This window comes from Lissotriton vulgaris, chromosome 4_1 (genome assembly GCF_964263255.1).
Source record: "Lissotriton vulgaris chromosome 4_1, aLisVul1.2, whole genome shotgun sequence".
NCBI classification, from domain to species: Eukaryota; Metazoa; Chordata; class Amphibia; order Caudata; family Salamandridae; genus Lissotriton; species Lissotriton vulgaris.
The window spans coordinates 1,465,389,684-1,465,417,574 of NC_141691.1; positions in this window are offsets into that span (position 1 = coordinate 1,465,389,684).

The window sequence follows — 27,891 nt, forward strand, 5'->3', positions numbered from 1 at the left end:
CAAGCTTATTTGTTTATTTTGTTGAAAATGCTCAGTGTTATAATTCTGTGGTGAACATTCTTCCATGTAACACGGACTGATGATTTAAGAATATTTGCACACACTGGGACCATTTTCTTTGTACTGTACTTTGCGACCCAGGTCCTTGAGTTGTTTTGGGTTTACCCCGTTCTACCTTAATATTCAATTGCACCAGCAATGAGTGTTGGTGTCTGGGGCAACGTGTCTATGGGGCACAGCGTGAGGTCATCAATTAAGGCCATTTAGTGGCCCCAAGACGGTATGTCCTTTTTCCCTGAGTCAGACAGTACTAGAATCTCTATTCCACAATGGGAAGGGGGTGAGGGAATTACTGGGTACACCTGGGTAGAAAGGCAGGTCAACATGTCTGGGCCCGGGTACACCCTGGCACAGAGACTCCAGAGATTCCAAAGGAAAGCGAGTCTGGGAGGGCATTGAGCCACCCAGAATATAACTAGTAACAAAGTGGTGAGGAGATCTAGTGCTTCACACCTACAGACTATAGGCCAGGGGTGCAGCTGAGGGGAGTCGTGCTTCTGAAAAAGACGGCGTCCATTTGTACTCAGCGGGGTAAAGAACAGTGATATGATATGATATGATATGATACGGTTTTTATAGAGCGCGACTTACACTCCAAGGAGCATCTTGGCGCTAGTGGTAAAAGTGTCACAGAGGAGGGGAGAAAGGAAAAGTAAGGGCGACTAAAAGGGGGAGGGGGGGGGGAAGGGGCTGACTGAATTGTGTTAAGTTAAATTAGTTTTAGGACGAGGGTGTCAGATGCATTAAAAATCCAGGTTTTGAGAGCCTTGCGAAACAGGTTTTCTGAAGGGATCAGACGCATCTGGGTGGGGAGCTTGTTCCAGGCTCTAGCTCCCAAAAAACCTAAAGATTTTCCACCTTTGGTTGAGAGCCTAAATCTGGGGACCACCAGTAGGTTCAGGTTGGAGGACCTGAGCGATCGAGAGGGGATGTATCTTCCAAACCTTTGGGACAGATAGATGGGACCCGACTGGTGGTAGGCTCTGAAGGTGATAAGTAGGATTTTAAATAGTACTCTCTTATGAATAGGCAGCCAGTGTAGGGTTCTGAGTGCTGCTGAGGCAGATGACTTCCTGGGCAGCCTCAGTACTAGGCGGGCTGCGGTATTCTGCACCATCTGCAGTTTGTGCAGGACACTTTTGTTGGAACCTGCGTAGATGCTATTGCAGTAATCCAGACAGGATGTGATGAGGGCCACTGCTATTGTCTTCCTGGCCGTCAGGGGGAGGAGGTCAATAGCAGTGGCCCTCATGGATGGCCCTGATGGATTATACCCAGATCTGTTGACTGGGTGTGAGTGTTTGATTGGTTCAGATGCTCCGTCCATAACCCCCCCCTTTTGTACCTCTTTGTTCGCCATAAGTTGGCAGGGTATGCTCAGACGTGAGTCCCTTGCTCACTTTGCCACTGGATTCAAGCAAGCCTGGCTGAAGACGGCTGTAATGCCAGAAACCGGTCCTAGGAAGCTTGAGTCCGGTCCAGGGAAGGCATTGCTTGTCAGTTTTTTGGTTGGACTGTTCCCATGAGGCACAGGGTCAGACTGATTTGCATATGGCCATGTCTGAACTGGGGTGGCAGAGTGGGCTAAAGAACGGTGATGGATTATACCCAGATCTGTTGACTGGGTGTGAGTGTTTGATTGGTTCAGATGCTCCGTCCATCACCACCCCCTTTTGTACCTCTTTGTTTGCCATAAGTTGGCAGGGTATGCTCAGACGTGAGTCCCTTGCTCACTTTGCCACTGGATTCAAGCAAGCCTGGCTGAAGACGGCTATAATGCCAGAAACCGGTCCTAGGAAGCTTGAGTCCGGTCCAGGGAAGGCATGGCTTGGCAGTTCGGGATGGACTGTTCCCATGAGGCACAGGGTCGGACTGATTTGCATATGGCCATGTCTGAACTGGGGTGGCAGAGTGGGCTAAAGAACGGTGATGGATTATACTCAGATCTGTAGACTGGGTGTGAGTGTTTGATTGGTTCAGATGCTCCGTCCATCACCACCCCCTTTTGTACCTCTTTGTTTGTCAACAGTTGGCAGGGTATGCTCAGACGTGAGTCCCTTGCTCACTTTGCCACAGGATTCAAGCAAGCCTGGCTGAAGACGGCTGTAATGCCAGAAACCGGTCCTAGGAAGCTTGAGTCCGGTCCAGGGAAGGCATGGCTTGGCAGTTCGGGCTGGACTGTTCCCATGAGGCACAGGGTCAGACTGATTTGCATATGGCCATGTCTGAACTGGGGTGGCAGAGTGGGCTAAAGAACGGTGATGGATTATACCCAGATCTGTTGACTGGGTGTGAGTGTTTGATTAGTTCAGATGCTCGGTCCATCACCACCCCCTTTTGTACCTCTTTGTTCGCCATAAGTTGACAGGGTATGCTCAGACGTGAGTCCTGTGCTCACCTTGCCACTGGATTCAAGCAAGCCTGGCTAAAGACGGCTGTAATGCCATAAACCAGTCCTAGGAAGCTTGAGCCCGGTCCAGGGAAGGCATGGCATGGCAGTTCGGGCTGGACTGTTCCCATGAGGCACAGGGTTAGACTGATTTGCATATGGCCATGTCTGAACTGGGGTGGCAGAGTGGGCTAAAGAACGGTGATGGATTATACCCAGATCTGTTGACTGGGTGTGAGTGTTTGATTGGTTCAGATGCTCCGTCCATCACCACCCCCTTTTGTCCATTTGTACAAATCAGGGAAGGAAACTCCCACAGAGAATCTTTTGGCCTAGTTAGTTGTGTATAGGGACAGGACACGAGCTTTCAGTGAGTTTTTTGGGGGGCCTCATAGTCGGGCTAGTAAATATAAGGGCTTTGCTTAGTGATTTTTAAGGACAGGGCATGACCTTTCAGTATAGGAGGGTAGGTGGGGCTAGATAGTCGGTCAACTACCCTGGCCTGTGGCGGTAAGGTCATGATTGGTGAGCAGTAAATTTAAGGTCCTTAGATGGCGGCGCCATTCTTGAATGGGGTCGCCCAAGCGGAGGGAAAAGTGGTCTCTCCTAGAACTCCAGGGGCAGTTACAGCCTGGGTGCGGGGGAAGGGGGAGTCACGCTTTCTCTAGGCTGGTTGGCCATCCCGCACGTGCACTATGACGCCAGTAAACGGCGCAGAGATGCAAGGGCCCCCTTAAATGGAGTTAATAGAGCATACGGGGGTAACCGGGGGGGGCGGAAGTACCCTCACGGTTAACGGGCCCTCTGCGCATGCGCACTTTGACAGAAGGGCGTGGGTAATAGGGCATACAGGGGTAACCGGGGGGAGTACCCTCACAGTAAATGGGCCCTGTGCACATGCGCACTGCGACAGGAGGGCATGGTTTAAGTGATAAAGATCTGACACCAGTTAGTGACCTTGCCGTAGGCCCAAATAGGATACGCAGAAAAGAAATATTGTATAATTGTGATTGATACGTTAGATTCGGATAGGAAATGCCATGTACTCGAATTATGTTAAGGTTAGCCATCTGATATCTGTATATATCAATTGTAATTGTATAAATATTGTTTATTTCAATTTTGATTTAATTTTATGTTTTAATAAATACGGCCGGGGGTTGTACCACCCCCGCCTCCAAAGAAAAGAAATCCCTTGCATGTCCTTTTAATAATGTTTGTTAGCGGAACGGGGGGGCCTCCGGCAGTTCCTGGGCCTATGCACACTGCACTTAAAGCATCACAACACAATGAACGCACAATCGGCACACAAAGAGCATTCAATCTAGCTCAGCAAAGAATATGCATCTGTATAAAATTAATCGCAACATGGTGAAGTCTAGAAAGAAACCGTTCAAACAGTTTAACATTTTAGAGACGGGGAGAAAAAATCTTGGTCGAGTTAAATTTAGAGTCTGAACTTCGCCGCTTGTCCTTTCTCAGCGCTCAGCAGTGAAGGCAGACATATTGACACTCTAAAAGCGGGAGCCATGCTAAAATATAAAGCGTGGCACCCGTGCACAGTAATGAAAAAATTATTATGAAAGTGGGCGACGTGCTAAATATAACGCACAGCACCCATGCATTGTAACGTTTTATACATGGCAACCTGGGAAGCAGACGCCATGGTGATACAAAAAACATGAAACCGGGTGCCGTGCTGGTGATAGAATATCACAAGCACAAAACAAAATAACTAGTGCCATCCAGTAAGGAGCCAGGAAAGAAGAGCAATGGAGGAGTTAACCAATAACAAACAGCAGGCGGGATTACACTCCATATACTGCTTACGCCAGGTCTTGCAAACAGCACATGTGCGCTGCCAAGGTTCGACCTAAAAACAAATGAGAAACCTGAAGCTGCTCTCCCCAGTGCAGCGGGAGAGATTCTGCTACAATATTCACTATCCCTCACAAAAATCGCCCTGTATTGCCTTGCAGGCCCTTCTGTTTTGCCTACATTTGTGGTGGCCCTAGGACAAAAGGGTTGACACCAACGAACTCAGGAGGACACAGCCTTTCATCCTCAAAAGGACATATGGAGTCCCCACCCTAAGTTGGGTGTGACTCAAAAACATTACCCGCCTTAGGATTTTCTTTCTAGTTTTAAGCATTCCCAAGATTGGGGTTTTTGATTTACAGCTGAGAGTGTTGAGCTTTCTAGGGCTATGTGCATGGTAACATTGCAGTTTCTCTGGGGACCAAGTATATGGTTGCAATCCAATGTTATAGTAATGTGGTTCTCTAGAGACTGTTTTCATAATTACAGTTTGATGGTATAAAATGTATAAGAAATACTCAAACACAGCTTACTCATGACAAATGCTTTATTGGTTCAACATAATAATTTCACATGCTTCATTGATACACCATCATGATTTCAAATGCGTGTTGGTTCACCATAAGGTTGTCAGTGATTACTGCTCACATTATATATGTGTTATTTTCCTTAATAAGTGCATTTATGCTAGAGTATTGTTTTGATGATTGAATATAGGTACCCAATAATGAGTGTAACATGTGGGTTGTTGCTCTTGAACCATGATTAAGTTACTAGATTCACTTGATATGTTGGTTTGACCTCTTTAGGCGGTCAAAGGTGATTATACAATGTCATATATGGTATTTTCCATCTGCCAATGTATATATTTGTAAATGACTGCATAGTATTTAGTAGTGTGTGTGCAATACATGTACTTCTCCTTTTTCTTTAGAAAAAGTACTGAATGGACAATAATGTATGGGGTGCTATACCTGCTCTCCACTGGTAGCTCTCAGCATTTCAAACAGCAGCAGCACTAAGGCCTGGATTAAACAGTGTATATATGCAGAAGATCGACAAAGGCTTAGGGGACTTTCATATCTTAAAGCGATTGTCAAGGGTTGTGCAAATTTTTAAAGATCTCACTGCTGTCTATTTCTTCATATAAGCGTAATAACAATTGAAAGAGCAATCGAAATTGGCAACTGGCCAAACGTCGAACACAAGCCTGTAGCTGCCCACTGTGCTAAAAGCACTCATTCTGAGGATTAAGACTGGATTTGTAATTTGGTGATTAGTTCTTCAACCAATATTCGGCTGTCAGTCCTTTGATTAGAAAGTATTTCAAGGGGGACAATATGGAAATGTATAGTTCATGTGAATGCCTCTAGGCCGAACAGTATTCTCTAAATTGTGACTGGCACTCCTTCTATGCCTCTACACAATTTAGCATTCACTCTTAACACCCCTCCCTGATTACCTTTGTTTCTTATCATCCCAATACTTTTTCAGCCTGATTAACCGCCTTCACTCGTCTTTACTCCACCCCCTCTAGTCACCTCTCGTCTCTTTCTCAGTTCACATCCAGCAATCACCTTATTCCCATCACCCACTTTGCTCATCGTTCTTTTGCTATATCATTCACCTCTAACACATGTTCATCACATTCTCTACTTTAGAACACACACCATTCTCCAAATCCTCTCTAATCAGTCCTCCAGTTATATTTTTCTCTTCCCTTCTGCTCACTAATTTACTATTCTTTCATCCACCTCCATCTTTACCAATTCCACCTCTTTTTTTACCATTCTGTTTTGTTATACTTCCTTTTTTTCCTTACCCTCATCTTTTCTATCCTCACACTCTCCTCAAATAAATCTCCAATTCTCATTTCTGCACCATTCCCATCACCATTTCCTCTTGTTAAGAATCTAACCTTTTTTATTAAGTTCATTTCTCTGTAGAGTCACAGCTGTGGAAGCTGTGAACGTAGGTTTTCAGGACTTCTGACAAAAGGACACCACCACTCCACAGCTGCGAGTTAATTCAGAGTTAATAATATTATTGGTATTAGTCGGTTATGTGCTCAGCCTTTCAGAGTGCGCAAAACACAATTATTTGCAGCTCAAATAATTATGTTGTTTATCAGGGACCCCTATAAGCTCAACATTTTTATATTATTGGCAGGACTTTCAATTTTTTGGAGCTCCTGCTGTTCCAATCTTTAGTCGAAAATGAAAACGTTGAGTAGCAATATTTGAGCTCCACATATTTTAGGAACATCTTGGCAGCAAGTGCATTAGCCCACTATATTATCTTATTGGTTTATGACTGAGGGGTTGCAGCAACCCATAATCCATTTGATCCATGTGACAAAGAGAGAATTTGTTGGGAGAGAATAAATACACAGTTCTCTGAGCCCCAAAGGGTGCTGTCTCCACCTTAAGGTCCTTCTAATTATGTTAGGCTCAGCTAGCACATCTGGAGATTGGGAGTAGGGAGAACAGGGGAAGTACGTGATGCCTGTGCTGCCCCAGAACATCTGTCAACATCTGTCAATGCTGTTCTTTGTATAACAGGAACTTGAACTGCTTCTGCCCGTGCTGTATCTGGGTTGTGTTGGTGAAACTTGGAAAAGTCTTTTCAATTCAGAAAAGTCAAAATGAGTGGCATTGGCAGTGTTTTTTCATATAGCGCCACAAGTTAAGAATAGGGTCACAGCTGAAAGAAAATAAAACAAACCACTACTAAGATTTAAATTGGTTGAATACACATTTTCAATAGCCCTTCTTGGGATGTGAAAATACTGTCAGATTATGTCATAAACAAGACTACAAATTATGCAGCCTAGTAAGGCATATTTTTAAGCAGTATTCACCATGTTCTCATTTTTACATGTTAACTTTGTGTGAGAAAAGATTAGACCACATTGATATCCGTTTAACACATAAATACAGCAATCTGCAACAGAGAAGTGACATGCCTGTTTGTGACAAATGTCCTGCCACTGCATGGCAACATTTCTGGCAGTGTTTTAGTACCCTTTGATCCATTTAAACTACAAACTATTTTGTTCTTAAAATCTCCAAATTATTGGCACTATGTGGTAAATGCGGCCAATCCATAATTATGCAGAAATCACCACATCTGCAGAATCACAAAATCCAAGTGGCTCTGGCCATTTGTAACTTCTTATGTACTGTGTAATTTGAGCTTACCTCTGCTTTTCCTGTGTGTCTGCTAACAGTCGCCATCCCTCAGACTTCACACCTATCCCAGGCACTTCAAGTAGCACACATTGGGGCAGATTTACAATTACTGGCGCATCCCTGTATATCGGCAAAGATGCGCCAGTAATTGTGCGCCGCACAAATGCGGCGCACAATAGGGCAAAAACGGCACAGATGCGTCACGCATCTGTGCCGTAAAAGCGGTGCATTGCTGGAGTTCCGTCACAAGCGCAATGCTGCTCCAGCAATGATCAGGGGGCCCTATGTGTACAATGCTGCGTCAATCCTTACGCCTGCTTTAAGCAGGCGCAGGGTTTTGACGCAGCATGAGCCCAAAAGTGACTGAGTGGGAGGCGTTCCTGCGCAGGAACGCCTCCCTCTGCGATGGTACGCCTCTTCTGGCGCAGGGCTTTACAACGTGACGCATCTGGGAGATGCGTCACGTTGTAAATACCCCGCACCATGGTGCATCTTTTGCGCCGCCGCTGCAAAAGTGACGCAACGGCGGTGTAAAAGCGGCGCAAGGGGCTTGTAAATCTGCCCCATTGTTTTTTGTTTATACTAAGAAAGGGAGGCTGCTGGCCCACGTGAACCATTAAGAAAAAAACTAAATACTTTTTTCTACTTCTATATGGCTCTTGGGAGGGCCTGGATCACCTGGCCCCCCTGCTAGAACCGGGCCTGAAAGCATCTCTGCCAGACTGTAGGAGCAGCACACCAACGTCAGCTGGGGCTCAAGCAGTGAGAGCACATTCCAGTGTAAAACAGACAGAGCTTCACTTCCCTTCACTTTAAGGTGTTTTGGGGGAGGTGATGTTCTGTCGCCCATCCTCACTATCACACGTGATTCAATTCATAGGACACAGAGGCTAATACACCAGACCTAAAACACCTTTGCACCTCTCACATCACTTTATTTAACTGCAAGGCCTCACAACAGGAGAGACCATTCATCTGAGAAATGGGTCAGGTGTTATGGTTTCCACCGTTTTTAGTGTACGATCCTGCTCCAAAGTTAACATTCCTTCCCAAATATTGCATTAAGAGTAACCCTGGGTGTGGTTCACGTATTAGCGCTACACGTAGCTATGCGGAGTGCACTTTGCACTATGCGAGATACGCATAGTGGTTTGCGAACTGCGTAGTGCGCTGTTCGCGATGATTGCACAGTGCCGGATGCTTGTCCGCACTGTGCAATGATTGAAAACGGCATCTTGCACAGTGCGAGTGTTGGACAGGCCTCGGGGAAGGCCCGCTCCCTCCCCGCATGACGGGGACCGAGCCCCTGCTCTCCATGTATCCCCAACAAGAACCATCCCGGCAACCCGCTGGGGCAACCCACGACCCGTCCACAACGGAACTTCAGCCCCCGAACACCCCAGTATCGGTTGGCCCGGGCCCCCGTCAGCACCACTGCCCCGGCCCAGCCGCCATCTTTGGACACTACATAACAAGGCCGCGTTGCCTCGGCTCGACCCCAACCCTGGGCCTGGCCAGGCCTCGACATCGAGGCACCACCATCCACCTAGGGGGTGAAGAGACCACTTGGCAGGTCAATGGGAGAAGGAGTGTCAATGGCTCCCCTCCGCCAGGTGTCGATCGCCCCCGGCCTCCCCGGGCGCTGGCTCCACCCCCCTGCTGGGTGTCTGGACTCCCTCATCCCGGACCTCCTGACCTCCAAGTACGAGGGTCCGGACATCAAAGGAGACCAGACCTATAACTGGGGTAGCTCCAGAGCAGGAAGGCAGTTGTATCTTGGAGTCGAGAGACACCGTGAGGAACTCATCCTTGGAGGCCTGCTGGCGCTGCCGCGGCCCTTTCTTATGAACCATCTCCGAAGCCTGCTGGCGCTGCCACGGCCCTTTCTTGTGAACCTTCTCCGAAGCCTGCTGGCGCTGCCGCGGCCCTTTCTTGTGAACCATCTCCGAAGCCTGCTGGCACTGCCGCCGCCCTCTTCAACGTGAACCATCGTCTTGGCCTGCTGGCGCTGCCGCGGCCTTTCTCGTCGTGTACCATCTTCGTAGCCTGCTGGCGCTGCCGCGGCCCTCCTCGCTGTGAACCATCGTCCTAGCCTGCTGGCGCTGCCGCGGCCCCCATCGCCTCGAACCACCTTCGTAGCCTGCTGGTGCTGCCGCGGCCCATCTTTGCGGACTCCCAAGCTCGAGGATTGTGAGCTTCCCTCTTGCCGCCCCTGTACAGGACCGGTACTAAGACTGTCCCGCTACCCCTTTCACCCTACAGAGACTAGAATTGGGAGGATCCTCATGTCCTGACCCCACTGTATCGTTTATCAACCTGCCTCAAGATTCTTATATAAAGTGTGTTGAACTCATCCTTGTGTGGTGTCCATCTGTGGGGGGGAAGTTACTTGTCTGTACGATCGCCGGAGACGGCCCTCACCCGAGGCCTCTCCCCCTGTACTCGGCCGACCCTCCGGGTCCCCGTCTAACATTGGTGGCCAGCGGCGCGATCCGAGCCAACGCATAATCGTACAGCGAGTAACTCACCCCACGACACACAGCCACCATGACAACAAAAGAGAGCGGAACAACGGAAAAATTCCAGATGGAAAAACTAGAAGAATTCAGCCACAGAGAACTAAAACAATTCTGCATAGAACTGGGCATTGCTACCACAGGACTGAGCACGAAAGAGGACTTCAAACACGCCCTGGAATCTTGGGCAGAGACGGGTACGGCCGTACCCCAAAACCAAAGCCTCGAGACAACCGAAACAAGCACCGCGCCGACAGAAGAAAGAAGACTCACCGGAGGAGGCCCGAGAACGAGAGAAGAGCAGGCTCCACGAATTGGAACTGGCTCGACTTCGCTTAGATGGAGAACTCAAATTGGCGGAATAAAAAATAACTTTGGAACACTTACGGCTCCGAGAGGAGCGAGAAGAGAAACAAATGCAGAGAGAGTTAGAAGAGAAAAAGCTAGCCTACGAGCATGAGCGCAACTTGAAGGAACTAGAGATTCGGAGACAGAACAAAGATCTCGGGGTCCCCGGGCACCCGAGCCCCCCTGTCACTACGGACCCCAAGGTTACATCCCCAAGGATGTCGTCAGAGAATATTACCGGAACGATGATATCCAGCAATGGTTCAAAGCCTACGAAGTAGCCATGACCTCCCACCGGATTCCCCGAGCGACTGGGGAGCCGGGTTATGGGGGAGGTTTGTCAATGAAGGGCGAGACGCCCTGCTGAAACTCCCGGACCATCAGATGACATCCTACGACCACATGAAAGCCGCCCTCCTCACTCGATACGGACTCACGCCCGAGATGTACCGCCAGAGGTTCCGCGACTGCAAACGGATCCCGGGTACGACTTGGGTGGAGTACATGAACTTCTTTAGCCGAGCCTTCGAGGGGTGGATCAAGGGCAGCAAGGTGACCACTTACGAGCAGCTCTTTGACCTTATTGTATGGGAGCACCTTTCTAACAACTGCTTCGTCGAGCTCAGGCAGCACCTCCTTGACATAAACTGACTGAACCTCGGCAACTCGCCGTCGAGGCTGACCGATGGGAGAGCACCCGAGTTCCCCGACACGGGCCCAGCGAACAGAACAGAGCCGCCCAAGGGCTCCATCGCCCCCGAGGGGGAGGAGGAGGCCAGGGTCGGGGCAGAGACACCGTCCCGGTGGCTCCCGCCAGCAACACCCCGCCCCCGGCCGGCAGGGGGAGCCTCCCGATGCGACCAGGTTTCCGCGCCAACGTTACCTGCCACCGATGCCAGCGGCCCCGCCACTACGCCAATGATCCCAACTGCCCGAAGAACCAGAGCCCTATGCCCCGCCAGGTCGCTGCCGCCGCCCTGGGAGAGGAGCAAACCCAAGAAGACACTGAAGAGTACGAGCCAGACCAGCCCGAGTGGGAACCAGCCGCCATGTCCCTGGTCTGCCTAGGGAAAGAGACCTGATCCCGCGGGCACCCCTTCCCGCCAACACGCAGAAGTACAGCCAGTGGGTCAACATTAATGGGCACCGGGCTGAAGCCCTCCGCGACACCGGGGCCAGTGTGACCGCAGTCCGCTGCCATCTGGTGACCCCGGACCAGATCTTACCAAATATCCTTTGCCCAGTACGGTCGGCCGACAACTCAGAAAGCCTGTGTCGGATGGCCTGCGTCCCCTTCGAGTATGGAGGAGTATCCGGAATGCTGAAAGTGACTGTCTGCGATGATGCCCCCGTGGACTGCCTCCTGGGGAATGACCTCGAAAGTTCTCCCTGGTCAACCGTCGAGAGAAGAGAGCACCTGGGGATGCTGGGCCTCCCTGAATGGGTCTGCGTAACGACCCGGTCCATGGCCGCCCGCGCCTTCCCCAGTCCCGAAGAACCCGAATGGCCAGAGCCTCCTCCCCCGATCGTCCAAGAGGGAGCCACCCTGGAAGCCAGTTCTCCGGAGCACAACGAGGAAGGACTCGATCGGCTCCGGGACCTTCCCGAACTGGCTCAGTGGCGTCAAGAGGGTGGCCCCACCCAGGAACAATTCCGACCGGAGCAGAGAACATGTCCCTCCCTCGAGGGACTCCGGCAGCAAGCCCTCGCCCAGAGCACAGGAGACACCTCGGGGGCCCACTGGATTTAGTGGGACAATGACCTGCTCTACAGTGAGCAAAGGATTGCTGAGCTGGGGGCCAGCCGGGTACTGGTGGTCCCCCTCCGCTTCAGAGACTTCCTCTTGAACCTAGCACACGATGTACCCCTTGCCGGACACCTAGGGCAAGACAAAACGTACAGCCGCCTGGTGACCCACTTCTACTGGCCCAAAATGCGGGATGATGTAATCAACCACTGCCGGGCCTGCCCAACCTGCCAGGCCAGCGGGAAGAGCGGCCGAAAGATCAAAGCACCCTTGCAGCCTTTCCCCATCGTCACCACCCCGTTTGAACGGGTGGGAATAGACATTGTGGGGCCCCTGGACCCCCGCACAGCACAAGGGCACCGGTTCATCCTGGTCCTGGTGGACCACGCCACCCGCTATCCCGAGGCCATCCCTCTTCGGACCGTGACGGCGCCCGTGGTAGGCCGCGCCCTGATGCGGATCTTCTCTCGGGTGGGCTTCCCCCGGGAAGTCGTCAGCGACAGGGGCACGAACTTTATCTCTAAATACATGAAGTCTCTCTGGCAACAGTGCGGGGTCACCTACAAATTCACGACCCCCTATCACCCGCAAGGAAATGGACTGGTCGAGCGGTTTAACCGCACCCTCAAGGGGATGATCATGGGCCTAGAAGAACCCCTACGTCGCCAGTGGGATGTGCTGCTCCCGTGCCTCCTGTTCGCCTACCGAGAAGTCCCCCAGAAATCCCTGGGCTTCAGCCCATTCGAACTCCTGTATGGACACCCCATCCGGGGTCCCCTCAGCCTGGTCACAGAAGGGTGGGAGGTGGCCCCCCAGAAGACTCCTCCGGATGTATACAAGTATCTCCTGACCCTCCGCAACCAGACCCGGCAATTCAGGGAACTCGCCAAGGCCAACCTTGAAGCCAGTCAGGAGGACATGAAGAGATGGTATGATCAGCATGCCTCCTCCATCGAGTTCGAGCCGGGACAACAGGTCTGGGTGATGTCCCCGGTTGAACCCTGCGCCCTAAAGGACAAATGGATGGGGCCCTTCAAGGTGGTAGAGCGCAAGGGTCCCATCACCTACCTGATCGACATGGAGTCCCCCCGGAACCCCCAACGGGTCCTCCACGCCAACAGACTCAAACCCCACTTCGTACGCTCAGAACTCAGCCTCCTGATGGCTACCGATAGTGGGACGGAAGAAGACTCCGAGCCCCTTCCTGACCTGCTGAGGACGCTCGAGCAGGACGGCTCAGTGGAAGGGGTCAGACTCTCTGATGCCTTATCCCCAGAGCAACGCCAAGACTGTTGAGATCTCCTGCTACAATTCGCAGACCTGTTTTCCCTCATCCCCGGGGTCACCCCCTGGTGCCTTCACGACGTGGACACCGGGGGGTCTCCCTATTCGACACAGGGCGTACCGAGTGCCGGATCGCGTGCGCACTTGCATCCAGAACGAAGTCTCCAAAATGCTGGCCCCTAGGAGTGATCGAGCTGTCTGACAGCCCCTGGGCCAGCCCAGTCGTGCTGGTCCCCAAGGCTGCCGCCCCGGGCGTTGCCCCCGAGCTCCGGTTCTGTGTGGACTATCGGGGCCTGAACGCCGTTACCAGAACCGACGCTCACCCCATCCCCCGGGCGGATGAGCTGATTGACCGCATGGGGGCCGCCCGCTACCTGAGCATCTTCGATCTAACAGCGGGCTACTGGCAGATCGGCCTCACCCTCGGGGCCCAAGAGCGATCCGCCTTCTCTACCCCGGATGGCCACTACCACTTCAAGGTGATGCCATTCAGCATGAAAAACGCCCCAGCTACCTTCCAGAGACTCGTGAACCAGGTACTGGCGGGCCTCAAAGAATTCAGCGCTGCCTATCTGGACGACATTGCTGTATACAGTCGCCACTGGGCAGACCACCTCCACCACCTCCGGGAGGTCCTGCACGCCCTCCGGCAGGCCGGGCTCACCATCAAAGCCGGCAAATGCCAGATTGGCCAAGGGTCCGTGACCTACCTGGGACACCAAGTGGGGAGCGGTCTGGTGGCCCCCCTCCAGCTCAAGATCGCTGCCATCCAGGCCTGGCAACCCCCTGTCACCCAAACCGAGGTCCGAGCCTTCCTGGGGCTCACCGGGTACTACCGGCGGTTTGTAAAGGACTATGGCAGCATTGTGGGGCCCCTCACAGAACTCACATCCAAGAAAAACCCCAAAACAGTCAACTGGACCCCGGACTGTCAAGCAGCCTTTGAGAAATTGAAGGCCGCCATGTGAACCGCCCCCGTGCTCCAGGCCCCCGACTACAGCCGGGAATTCATAGTGCAGACGGACGCCTCAGATCATGGCATTGGGGCCGTCCTCTCTCAACTCAACAACGAGGGAGTCGATCAGCCAGTGGCCTTCATCAGCTGACGCCTGCTGGCCCGAGAACAGCGCTGGAGCACCATCGAGCGTGAGGCCTTCGCTGTGGTATGGGCCCTCAAGAAGCTCCGGCCCTATCTCTTCGGTACCCACTTCCGGGTGCAAACAGATCACCGACCCCTGCAATGGCTGATGCAGATGCGGGGAGAGAACCCAAAACTGTTGCGATGGTCCATCTCTCTGCAGGGGATGGATTTCACTGTGGAGCATCGTCCAGGCCAGGACCACGCCAACGCAGACGGCCTGTCACGCTTCTTCCGCCTCGGCGAGGAGAGTACCCAAGAGGATGGGTGACTCTCCCTGCCTTCAGCTGAGGGGGACGCATGTTGGACAGGCCTCGGGGAAGGCCCGCTCCCTCCCCGCATGACGGGGACCGGGCCCCTGCTCTCCCTGTATCCCCGACAAGAACCATCCCGGCAACCCGCTGGGGCAACCCACGACCCGTCCACAACGTAACTCCAGCCCCCGAACACCCCAGTATCGGCTGGCCCGGGCCCCCGTCAGCACCACTGCCCCGGCGCAGCCGCCATCTTTGGACACTACATAACAAGGCCGCGTGGCCTCGGCTCGACCCCAACCCTGGGCCTGGCCAGGCCCCGACATCGAGGCACCACCATCCACCTAGGGGGTGAAGAGACCACTTGGCAGGTCAATGGGAGAAGGAGTGTCAATGGCTCCCCTCCGCCAGGTGTCGATCGCCCCCGGCCTCCCCGGGCGCTGGCTCCACCCCCCTGCTGGGTGTCTGGACTCCCTCATCCCGGACCTCCCGACCTCCAAGTACGAGGGTCCGGACATCAAAGGAGCCCAGACCTATAACTGGGGTAGCTCCAGAGCAGGAAGGCAGTTGTATCTTGGAGACGAGAGACACCGTGAGGAACTCATCCTTGGAGGCCTGCTGGCGCTGCCGCGGCCCTTTCTTGTGAACCATCTCCGAAGCCTGCTGGCGCTGCCGCGGCCCTTTCTTGAGAACCATCTCCGAAGCCTGCTGGCGCTGCCGCGGCCCTTTCTTGTGAACCATCTCCGAAGCCTGCTGGCGCTGCCGCGGCCCTCTTCAACGTGAACCATCGTCTTGGCCTGCTGGCGCTGCCGCGGCCTTTCTCGTCGTGTACCATCTTCGTAGCCTGCTGGCGCTGCCGCGGCCCTACTCGCTGTGAACCATCGTCCTAGCCTGCTGGCGCTGCCGCGGCCCCCATCGCCTCGAACCACCTTCGTAGGCTGCTGGCGCTGCCGCGGCCCATCTTTGCGGACTCCCAAGCTCGAGGATTGTGAGCTTCCCTCTTGCCGCCCCTGTACCGGACCGGTACTAAGACTGTCCCTCTACCCCTTTCCCCTACAGAGACTAGAATTGGGAGGATCCTCGTGTCCTGAACCCACTGTATCGTTTATCAACCTGCCTCAAGATTCTTATATAAAGTGTGTTGAACTCATCCTTGTGTGGTGTCCATCTGTGGGGGGGGAAGTTACTTGTCTGTACGATCGCCGGAGACGGCCCTCACCGGAGGCCTCTCCCCCTGTACTCGGGCGACCATCCGGGTCCCCGTCTAACAGCGAGCTGTCGTTTTCTGCTGCTCGAGTAGATTTTTACTCAAGCTGTAGCTTTCTCAATGCGGACTGGTAGTTTCTCATCGCGACCACTCGCAATAAGAAACCTGGCCTCCCCGCGTTGAGAATCTCACCGGGAGGTTTATTTTCCACGCTCGCGATTGGCAACTTGATGTTGCTGATCGCGAACGAGGGAAAAGTCTGGCCGGGATGTCATTCTGCTCGCTCGCGGTCGCCAACTTGACGTTGAGGACCGCAAGAGAGTAAAAAATGACAACTACGCTATGCTACGCATTTTTGCACTGAGCTACGTGCCATTCACGTAGCGTGAAGTAGCACAAACTACGCGAGCGGTTGTCCGCCCAGGGTTAATTAAGAGATCAGCAATTGTATTTTCCGGGATATATTCATGATGACAGGTCAGATTGCCCAATGAATGATAGATTGTTTTGATGTATTAATAGGTATTGCTTTTCATACGATGGCATTTAACTGGGAAAGTTTTGTCAATATTTTCTTTAAGGCATGGTGGAATATTCTCTAGCACCATCATATAATTGATAAAATACAACTTATACCAGCCCAATTGGCAGTGAAAAGGAGATGCAGTGGTTACCCCAGACTTCTTCCATGTCAAAATCTTCATTGGACATATTTAGGAATGATGAGGTTCTAAAATCTCCTTTCACGTATTCACCTGCATTTCACAATTCCAAATTTCATCATAAGCTGCACATTTTCTGCACATGTTGGATGCGCTATTACAGTCTCTTTAATATGTATTAATGATATTGAATTCTTTTTTCTTTAATATTATTTACATGGGACTCTTTTGTGGTCACTGGTTTGTCATATAGAACATATTGATGCTGGTTTATTTTATTCCTCATTTTGCTTAATATTTTCTTATGAAAGTTCAAATGAAAGTGTTGCGGATTTGCCTAGAACTTATGTTTGAAAATTAAAGTTTTGTACCTCAGAAATGGTTTTTTTAAGTTTTTGCAATGATTTCTTTTTTCCAATCTATTATACGTTTGGATGAATTCATATTCTAAATGTTGTATCTGCATATTGTGCTGACATATTACTGTATTAAATATTACATTCAATAAAGCTTTATACATTAAAAAAAATCAGTGATAACGAGTTTGGTGCTAGGCAGTGTCATGCCGTGGGGATACCTATCCAGGTTCTTAGGTTAGAAATTCTTTATTATCCGGGAGAGCTGTCGATGGGGTCGTTGGAAGAGTACTATGACTTGGACGCATTGGGTCTTTCATTTTTCTTGCTGGTTCCAGTGAAGTGAGCTCCAAGGGATGATTCATCAGATGGTCAGTCTGCCTAATCTTGTCATTCAGAGAAAGAAAATGAGTACATTCAATTATACAGATGAACTGCAACTAATATTCTCCATACACAACATGGCTGATTTTATGTCTGAATTTCAAGCCACCATGCTGCACATCCGTAATTGGATGAACAACAACCACTTAACCCCTTCGCTGCTGATGACGAGCTCAGCTCATCATCAGCCACGGTGGTCGTGTGCGGATGACGAGCTGAGCTCGTCAGGTAAAGCTGCTTTTTAAAATTTGCCGCACACAGCGGGAAAAGCTGCCGCAGCGATGCGGTTAAAGTTAAACCCAGACAAATCCGAGCTGATCCTGATAGGAGGTGCTCGAAATCTGTGAAGCTCACACTTCTGGCCAGTTGAGCTGGGCTCTCCCCCAACCCCATCCTCCACAACTAAGAGCCTCGGGTCACAATCAACTGCGATCTATCTATGAAGTCCTAGATCGGAATGGTAGTCTCTACCTGCTTCTTTCAGCTGCCGAAGACAAGGAAATACAGCAGACTCCTTACTAGGGAAGCACTAGTGCAGGCAGTTTTAGCTCTGGTCATTTCCCACAGAGACTATGCTAACTCACTGTACTTCAGCCTGCCGCTGTAGCTAGTCAAAAGACTGCAACTTGTGCAGAATCAGGCCAAACAACTGATTTTTCATCCACCTAGATAGCAATATGCTTCCCCTCTTATGAGGAAGCTATATTGGCTCCCCATACCACAACGCTGTGCCTTCAAAATCGGGTGCCTCATTTTCAAATCCTTGCATGGTACTTGCCCAGAATTTGTCTCTAATGTTATTCATAGACATTTAGCCACCGGTAATCTGATCTCAGCCCACATGAACCTTCTGGTCATACCGTCTTATAAATCGAAGCTGCTAGGCAGCAGCAGATGTGCGGTGCTGGCTCCCCGTTTCTGGAACGCCCTGCCCCTTGACATCAGATCCTGTACAGACCTCACGAGATTCAGGAAACTCCTTAAGACATGGCTGTTCACCCAGGCATATGAAAACTCACCAGGACTCTGGCTGCTCCTATATATAGCACCAAGAAGCCAATCGTTGTACTTGCGCTCTACAAATAATTTTAACTTAACAGTCAGTCAGCAATCAGGGGAATATGCTTAATTTGCCTTAGACTGTGAGATGCATGGGGTATTGTTGTGTGTTGAATCACTGAGGTATCCAGCTGATGAGCTACTTAGCTCGACAGGACCACTGATTCTCTGAAATGGAGAAATATTCTCCGATGCGCGTTCCCCCTCTCCTTGCATTGTGATCTTGCTCCATGTAAACGGATGCGTGTAGTATCTAGGGCGTGAAGTTGGCGCAGTGCTGAAGTTTTGTTGCGTGCGGCACGCAACTCCAGAACTTTTCCAACTTGCCCTATCTATAACGTGGTGCATCAAATTTTACGCATGCTTCAAGCAGGCGCAGGGTTTTGATGCATCAACATTGGTAAAGTGACTCAGTGAAATCTTGTAGATTTCACTGAGTCACTTTTCAGGGGCGTTCCTGCGATGGAACGCCACCCCTGTGTGGAAATGCCAACATGAAACCTGATGCAGGTTTCATGTGTCGCAGGGCCTTACACCGTGACGCATCTCCATAGATGCGTCAGGATGTAAGTATGTTGCACCGTGGCGCAGGGTTTGCGCTGCGCTGCGTCACAGAAGTGACGCAACGGCGGCGCAAAGTGGCGCTAGTCCCACATAAATCTGCCCCCCTCTGTCTCGATAAATTACACTGGTAGCATTTTTTTTCTGCCCAGTGATAACTGTGCCCTCCAATCACTACTTTATGTACCTGTTTTTATCAGGCATATTATGTATTGTGTGTCGAGCCCTCTGTTCGTGTAACTTGCCAGTGACCTCCACCAAGACAATGTCCGCTCGATAGAAATAAAGAAATAAAATTAAAAGAGCTTCCACTCCTGAGGGATTCTTAACCGGCTTCTCCGTGTCAAAACCAGGACTTGCTCGAAAGGCTTGGAGTTCATAGCACCGCTTTAATGGCATTTTTAATCTTTCTTCTATCCGGGTCTGCAGTGCCACCTGGTGGAAATTGAGCCAAATAATGCTTTCACGTTTTAGGAATCTCAGACAACAGCACTGGTCTGTCAGAGTATATTATATTAGTAAATCACGAAGAGGCGCACGAGGACGGATTCGGATTGAAATTAAAAAGAAAAGCGTCAGTACGCAATTTTACGTGGCCTCGTACTTGAAGAAGCAGACTGAAATTACTAGCATTTGCAGGCTTAACTGAAAACCCTGCAGATACATGTTTTTGTTGTAGAAATCTTACCTCTTTAAAGACAAATGCACAATATGACTATAAACACGCAGGGGCATATTATCAAGAACGACGTTAAAATTATCGCCGCTTTAGCGGCAAGAAACTGCCTCTAAAGCGGCGATAATTGGCTTGATAATATGCCCTTGTGAATTCCCATAGAAGCCTATGTTCTGGTGTGAACATAGGCTTCTATGGGAATTCACAAGGGCGTATTATCAAGCCCATTATCGCCGCGTTAGAGGCAGTTTCCTGCCGCTAAAGCGGCGATTATTTTAACGCCGTTCTTGATAATATGCTCATAGTAAGTTACAAGCAAGTTCTGTGATTATTTTTTGTTTTTTATTACATCAGTGATTTAGGGTACATTTTGTTTCTGAACAATTATATTTAAGGAATTATAAATATGATATGACTAAAAAAAGGACTAGCTCACATATATATCATTAAGCTTGTGCATAATATATTTTTTGCTGTTTAATCTACTGATCTCGTCTACAAAGTATACATCGTTTTGGGAACAATGTTAATTCTTCCAATACTGAATGGCATTTTTAAAACTTAAAACATCGATACCGGACACCAATGTTTTTAATTTCTTGGTTATTTTTGTAGCAGTGAGACAGAAGGAGGCCCTCAACCCACTTTTAGACTCTTTTGCTTAAAAAGAACATCGTTAATGACGTGTGTCTTGTAAACCTCCTCCTTTCCTCAATTTTTTGGGGGGGAAGGGGGAGAGAGGTCTGCACATCCTATGCAATTCAATCTTTTACCCTCCTATTCTATTTTAGCCGTTTGGCATCTGCAACTAATGCAACATTTCTGTTCCATGTACAGTAGTGTAAACCTCCAACCCCAAGTATTTTTACTTGATGTACCATCAGTTTGAACCTACACTGAAGAATGAGATCTGTGTGCTTTGCCATGGTCCTCGTGCTTGTGATGTATCATCAATTACCTCACTTGGAGCCACACTGAAAAAATTGTAGCCTGCAAGAATAGTGGGTAAGTGAATAGCAATCTGTACGACGAGAGTAATACAACTTCAGGTACAGCAAAACACCGTTTTTGAATAGGCCCCTTTGAATTCTAATCAAGCTCTGCCAGGAACAGGAGAATGAATACTCAACTGTTTCATCAAGCATCTCTAGTTTTTAAAAAGTATGTTACTCTGTTTATACTGAATCAATCTGTTGCTATAGCTGATCCAATGTAGAACACTATCGCCCGATTCATCAATGAAAATAGCGCTCGCAAAGGGCCAGATTCTGAGAATCTGGCCCTTTGCGAGTGCGATTTTTGCATTTGGGATTCAGCATCCCAAATGTAAAAATCGCTATTTGCTAATTCGCATATTTGCGAGGATTTACATTTAAGGAATCTCTATTTGAGATTCCTTAAATGTAATTCATCGTCCATTTTACAATTGCGAAATCGCAATTTCGGGCCGCAATTTACCGCGAGGTCAAACCTCGTGGTAAATTGCGAAAACTCAGAAAAATGCATTTTACACACACACATGTCCTTTGGACATGTGTGTGTGCAAAACCTGTGTTAATTTCCATTGCAGGGGTGCTACAGGGTGTCCTTTGGACACCCCTGGCACCCTTGTACTCGCAATCTCATTTGCGATTAGCTAATTGCTAATCGCAAATGAGGAATGACTCCCCATGCATTCCTATGGGCCATTTGGCCCATAGGAATGCATGGGGAGTTATTCCTTATTTGCGATTAGCAATTAGCTAATCGCAAATAAGGAATCAGTGGGAATCGCAATTAATATTGCGATTCCTACATGAATGGAAAGGGGCGACCACTCGGTCCCCCCGAACGTATGGTCGGGGGCCCGGATCCTCCCGGGAAACCATTTTGTGCGGGGGGCGTGTCACGGCTGGTATGCCCGAAGCGGCGTAGCCGGGGCGCGCCTTTTTCCCGCCCAAGAGGGGTTGTCCTAGACACCTACATCGTTGGCCACGCCCCGTAGGCGTACCAGAGGAGGGTACACGCCCTCCCGAAGAGGAATAAAAGGAGCAGCAATCCGAAGAAGCATCCTCTTGTTCCTGTGCTAGGAAGCTGCACCCCTCGTTGCACGTGAGCCCTCGACGGAACAAGGAGCAATTTTGAGAACTTGTAATCTTTTGCGTTTCTCTTTTCAGAACTTCTGCCTTAGGATCCAGGACCGTGTTGAGCAAACAAGGATCGGATATCCGCTGAACGATGCCTGGCAAGAAGGTTGGAAAGAAGTCCGGGACTGACCAGATGCTTCGAATGCTGATAAAGGACATGGCAAGTATGAAGAAGCAGATGGCAGCGATGCATAATTCGGGTAGACCGAAGAAAGTTATAGGCCCTGCATTGCCGGGCGTTGTCCCTGCGGGGCGAGGTAGAAAGGTCAGAAATAGGGCGGCAGGGGGTGAAGTCCCGATCCCCGAGGTACCCCCGGCAAGCCCGGTCACTCCAGTCGAGGCCCCGGTACCGGTCCCAGACGCAGGTCAACCGATTCTGGTTGTTGTTACGCCCGCCAGCGAGGAAGACATGCCTCCCGAGTTGGCCGCCCAGTTGGCCGCATGGCTTGGTAAAAAATCAGGGGGTGCTACGGCACCGACAGACACGGCCGAGGAGGCCAAGTTACTAATAGAGCAGTTGCGGCAGTCGCGAGATGCCGCGAAGGCGAATCTCCCTTGTGTTCCCTCACAGGTGACCCCAGGAGGACCGGCAGTTGGTGCGGAAAAAACGGCGGGAACAGCAATGGAGCCGGGTAAGCATGCATTGCCAATGGCAAGGGAGGGCTCTTTGCCCTCAAGACGGGAAAAGGTGGTCCAGCATATACCACTGGCCACAAAAGAGATGATCTGGGCTGATAAGTACGTTAATATGTTTTCCCTGTTGACCGACCACCGCGAGATGGAATATGTTAAGACACAAAAAGACTTGTGGCACCCGAGTGTATGGCGAGCAAAGATGGCGGGTTTCAGGGTTGATGAGACAATCTCTAATTGGGCCAGGGCCTTTGCGATGTTTACTGCAATTATTGGGGAGCGTAAGCCAGAGGTTTTGACCGAATTGTCCTGCTACCAGGCACGAATAATGGATTTTTATGAGACATATGAAGGTGATGAATGGATAGGTTATGATATGAAGTTTCGTAAGGCCAAGGAGTTCGATTCATCTCTGACGTGGGATTGTCTCGACTCGATATCTTGGCAGAAACAGCTCCTGCCGGGCGCAACAAAGTCGTCGTCGCTTGGCGGGAATGGGTCCGGACCTTCCCGCCGTCAGCCAGCTGCGCCCTTTCGAACAAGCCCCAATGGTGACCACCAACCAAGGAATGGAGGGAATGGGGGTAGGAAAGGGGTCTGTTGGAATTTTAACAGGGGCAAGTGCACGAGACCTCAGGGGACATGTAAGTTCAGGCATGAGTGTGCAGGTTGCGGAAATTCTTCGCAGCCCGAGAGTTCGTGCAGAGCCAAGAATGGTGATACGGGGGGTAGAGGGGGGGCCAAGCAGGTCTGATGGGGACCATGGCGTACCGCCACCTTCCCCCATTGATATCATGGCAATGATCCCCTGGCTAAATGAATACCCTGATCATGTCTCCGCTGGGGTGTTGAGGAACGGCTTCTTGTATGGTTTCCACATCCCGGCGGGGGATTTTCGTGGGGAGTCACTGTGTAGGAACCAACTGTCAGCTCTGCATAATCCTGTGGTGGTACAAAAGAAGATTGCAAAGGAGTTTGCCCTGGGTCGAGTTGCTGGCCCATTCAGGCACCCGCCAGTACCTAATTTCATCTGTTCCCCCTTGGGAGTAGTCCCCAAGAAAGACCCGGGGGAATTTAGGCTGATCCATAACTTGTCAGCTCCGAGGGGTCTTTCAGTGAATGATGCAATTGACCCAGGAGTGTGTTCGGTGCGGTACGCATCCTTCGACGATGCTGTCACCATGTTGAAACGCCTGGGGCCCGGAGCACTGATGGCAAAGTCAGATATTGAGTCAGCGTTCCGGTTGCTCCCGGTACACCCACAAGATCAGCGTCTGTTAGGTTTTGTTTTTCAAGGACGTTACTACATGGATAGATGTATGCCAATGGGCTGCGCCATTTCTTGTGCTTATTTTGAGAAGTTCAGCTCTTTTTTGCAATGGGCGTTCACCAAGGCCACTGGCCATATCCAGGTTATGCATTACCTAGACGATTTCTTGTTCTTGGGGTCAGCCGGCGACACTCAGTGTGCGCAGGTGTTACGAGATTTTTGCGCTCTCATGGAGCAATTCGGGGTGCCATTGGCACCAGGTAAGACGGTTGGACCATCGACTTCACTCGAGTTTCTAGGCATTGAGCTCGATTCTGTGGAGGGATGTTTCCGTTTACCGGTGGGGAAGGTAGCGAAGTTCAGGGCTTCCTTGGAATTGTGCATCAGCAAAGGAAAAGTCACGCTCCATCAGCTACAACAAGCAGTGGGCCAGCTTAACTTTGCACTCCGAGTGATACCAATGGCCCGCCCCTTTTCCCGCTCTATTGCACAAGCCATGGTCCGTCTCAAGGAAGGACACCATTGCACGAGACTGTCTGCAGAAGTTCGCCAGGACATGCGCATATGGTTGGCATTTCTGGCGGATTTCAACGGTCGAGTGGTGTAAAACAAACCACCAGCGTCCTCGGACGAGCTGGGTTTGTGGACTGACTCGGCGGGGAGCGTGGGATTTGGCGCCATCTTTGGTAATCGATGGTCGGCACACCAGCGGTCTCACAGGTAACATTGGGTTTCTCGAGTTGTTCCCCATTCTTGTGGCTCTGATGGCATGGCCAGATGAGTTTAGAGATCGCTCTGTGGTGTTCTGGTCCGACAATATGACTGTTGTGGAATGTATAAATAGTCAGGCAGCACGCTGCAAGTGGATACTGAGATTACTGAAGGAAATTGTACTCCTTTGCATGCGATTGAACGTACAATTCAGGGCGAAGCATGTGCCAGGTGTACTGAACCAGGCGGCTGATGCACTCTCTCGTTCACACATGCAGGCTTTCAGGGGTTATCTACCTTCCGCGGACCTAGCGGCGGCACCGTTTCCCGAAGCACTCTGGCTACTCGGTGCCCCGGATTACAAGACCTCGTGGCAGCAAGCTTAGCCCCCAGGACATGGAAAGCATACGAAGGAGCGTTTCGTTCCTATTGTGCATTTTTGGGTCCAACAGGGGAGGTCAAGTGGGGTCAGGAGGAGTGTATCTTGAATTTTCTGGTAGCACTACACAGGGCAGGCCGATCAGCGGCAACAGTCAATAGGCACCGAGCCGCCAATTCATTCATGGCGCAAGATCATGGCATCAAGGACCCCACATCGTCTTTTTTGGTAAGGAAGGCCCTTCGGGGTTGGCAACGCCTTGAGGGTCGGAAAGTAGACGAAAGGCGCCCGATTGGGTTGGAAAGGTTGTCCCTGCTGATGTCAATACTCCCCACAACATGTTCCTCCCAGTTTGAAGCAGTGCTGTTCCAGGCCGCTTTCGCATTAGCGTTCCATGGGGCCATGCGGATGAGCGAGCTGGTAGCAAAAAATAAGAAAGATGTAGAGGGAGGGCTGTGTCGGGATAACATTCTGATAAAGGGTGATACAATGGTGATCACGATAGCCAGGTCCAAGACCGATCAGGATGCTATGGGAGAAAGTATTGTTGTCCAGCGCATGCGAGGGTCCCCCATGTGCCCGGTAAAGTGTGTTGAGGAATATTTGGCGCGAAGGGCGGATGCATGGGGGGGAAGCTTGCTGAGACACATCGACGCCACCCCACTGACAAGGTTTCAGTTCCAGCGGGTGCTAACGATGACAATCGCAGCGGCAGGCTTGGACCCGGGCGATTTCGGGACCCATTCCTTTAGGATAGGGGCTGCTACAGAAGCTACAGCCAGGGGTCAGAGTGTTGAGAAGGTGAAACAACTGGGGCGATGGTCCTCGAACTGTTATAAGAGGTATGTGCGGTTGCATATGTTATGAAGCCACTGTCATGCACTCACGCCTCTTGTCTTTTGTTTGGTTTACAGTTTTGCGAGCATGCGGGGCGGACTGTGCCGTCGACCCAGCACCTGGGGACCAGCGGTCAGAGATCACCGGCTGAGGAAAAAGTGGTGTGGGTCGTGGGCCACTCATACGTGAGGCGGGCCGGTGACGTATTCAAAGCAGGTGACGTGATTCACGCGGCTGGGGAATACGGGTACAGGGTGACCTTCCACGGAAGGGGCGGGCTCTGTATTGACCAGTTTCAATGTTTTATTGAGGGACTGTTAGGGCGGACAAGGTCACCGCTGTCCGTAATCATAGTACACCTGGGAGGCAATGACTTAGTGACACTTGGTCGGCGAGTACTACTCGAGGTGGTTCTATCTACTGTTAGCTGGCTGGCGAGAAGGATCCCGGGGTGTACGATAGCATGGTCACACATGATTCCCAGGAAGGTGTGGCGGGGGGGGCCTCTCTGTGTCAGTGCTGAACAAATCAGTTAAAAAGGTCAATAACAAATATAGTAGGTTGTTTCGCTCGGCGCAGTTGCACTGTATTCCGCATGGTTGTATTCGGGGGGATCACATGTATATCAAGGATGGGGTCCATTTATCCCGGGAGGGGAATGTCTTACTCATAGGAGACTTCATAGCGTGGTTAAAGGGTTTCCAAAAGCATGACCTTTAGTAGGAGTTTGTGGGGAGGCCGGATAGCCGGTCAACTATCCGGCCTGTGGCGGTAAGGTCATGATCGGTGAGCAGTAATTTCAAGATCCCTAGAGGGGGGGCGCCACCCATTATGGATGGGAGCGCCCGGGGGGAGGCGGCCATTGGCCCCTCAAACGGGGAGGCGACACCCACTAAGTATGGGGTCGCCTAAGGGAAGGTGGTCATAGGCCCCTTCCAGGGGAGGAGGTGGCTCGATGCCCCTCCTACGAATTTCCCGGGGCCAGGATATCCGCGACGGCGGATATGAGAAGCAGTGTGGGGTGGGAGGGGGGTCCACGCTACCTTCTAGACACCTCACACGAGTCCTCGGACGACCATTAAGATGGCGTCGAGTTAAATAGAGGGCCCCCGCGAAGACAAGGGAAATTGGAGTTGGCACAGAGGTACAGTCCTCTGTGCGCCCGCCCTCACACCGTGAGGGGGGAGTTCTGGTAGTTGGGATCTGACACCGGTTGCGACCTTGCCGTTGGCCCGTAATGCTAGGATGTACAATTTTAATTTAGAAAAGTATGCATTGGCAGGATGTTAGACTCGGCTAGGAAAACCTTTGTACTAGAGATTTGTTAAGGTTAGCCATTCAACGTGTCTTCATCATAATGTAATAAATGGAAATTGTACATGATATGAAACTATTATTTTAATGTTTTAATTTTGTTTCATATTTTAATAAATACGGCAGGGAGGGTAACTCCCTCCCGCCTTCCAAAAGTTCAGAACTGCGTCCGTCTTCCCATCCTTGGGGATTGTGTTGGGAGGGGGTGACAGGCATCCCGGCCATATGGAAAGGGGCGACCACTCGGTCCCCCCGAACGTATGGTCGGGGGCCCGGATCCTCCCGGGAAACCATTTTGTGCGGGGGGCGTGTCACGGCTGGTATGCCCGAAGAGGTGTAGCCGGGGCGCGCCTTTTTCCCGCCCAAGAGGGGTTGTCCTAGACACCTACATCGTTGGCCACGCCCCGTAGGCGTACCAGAGGAGGGTACACGCCCTCCCGAAGAGGAATAAAAGGAGCAGCAATCCGAAGAAGCATCCTCTTGTTCCTGTGCTAGGAAGCTGCACCCCTCGTTGCACGCGAGCCCTCGACGGAACAAGGAGCAATTTTGAACCCACCCACCGGCCCCTTATGGCAAACTTAGTACTGCAATAAAATGTTTTGCTTCGATAAACATCTTTTCCCTCCTGGTTTAGTCGTTAATAAAAATGTCGATGTTGGTACTGCAATAAAGTGATTTGTTCTTAACGTTTTTCCTCCTTAATAGAGCGGAGTATAACAGGCTAGTTGAAGGAAGTGTGAATGTATAAGTAATACAGGATTTTAGAGGTTAATTTTCTTTCTTAGTAGGTAAACAAACGTCATATTTATTTTGGTCGGGCGGTAAGGTCATGATCGGTGAGCAGTAATTTCAAGATCCCTAGAGGGGGGGCGCCACCCATTATGGATGGGAGCGCCCGGGGGAGGCGGCCATTGACCCCTCAAACGGGGAGGCGGCACCCACTAAGTATGGGGTCGCCTAAGGGAAGGTGG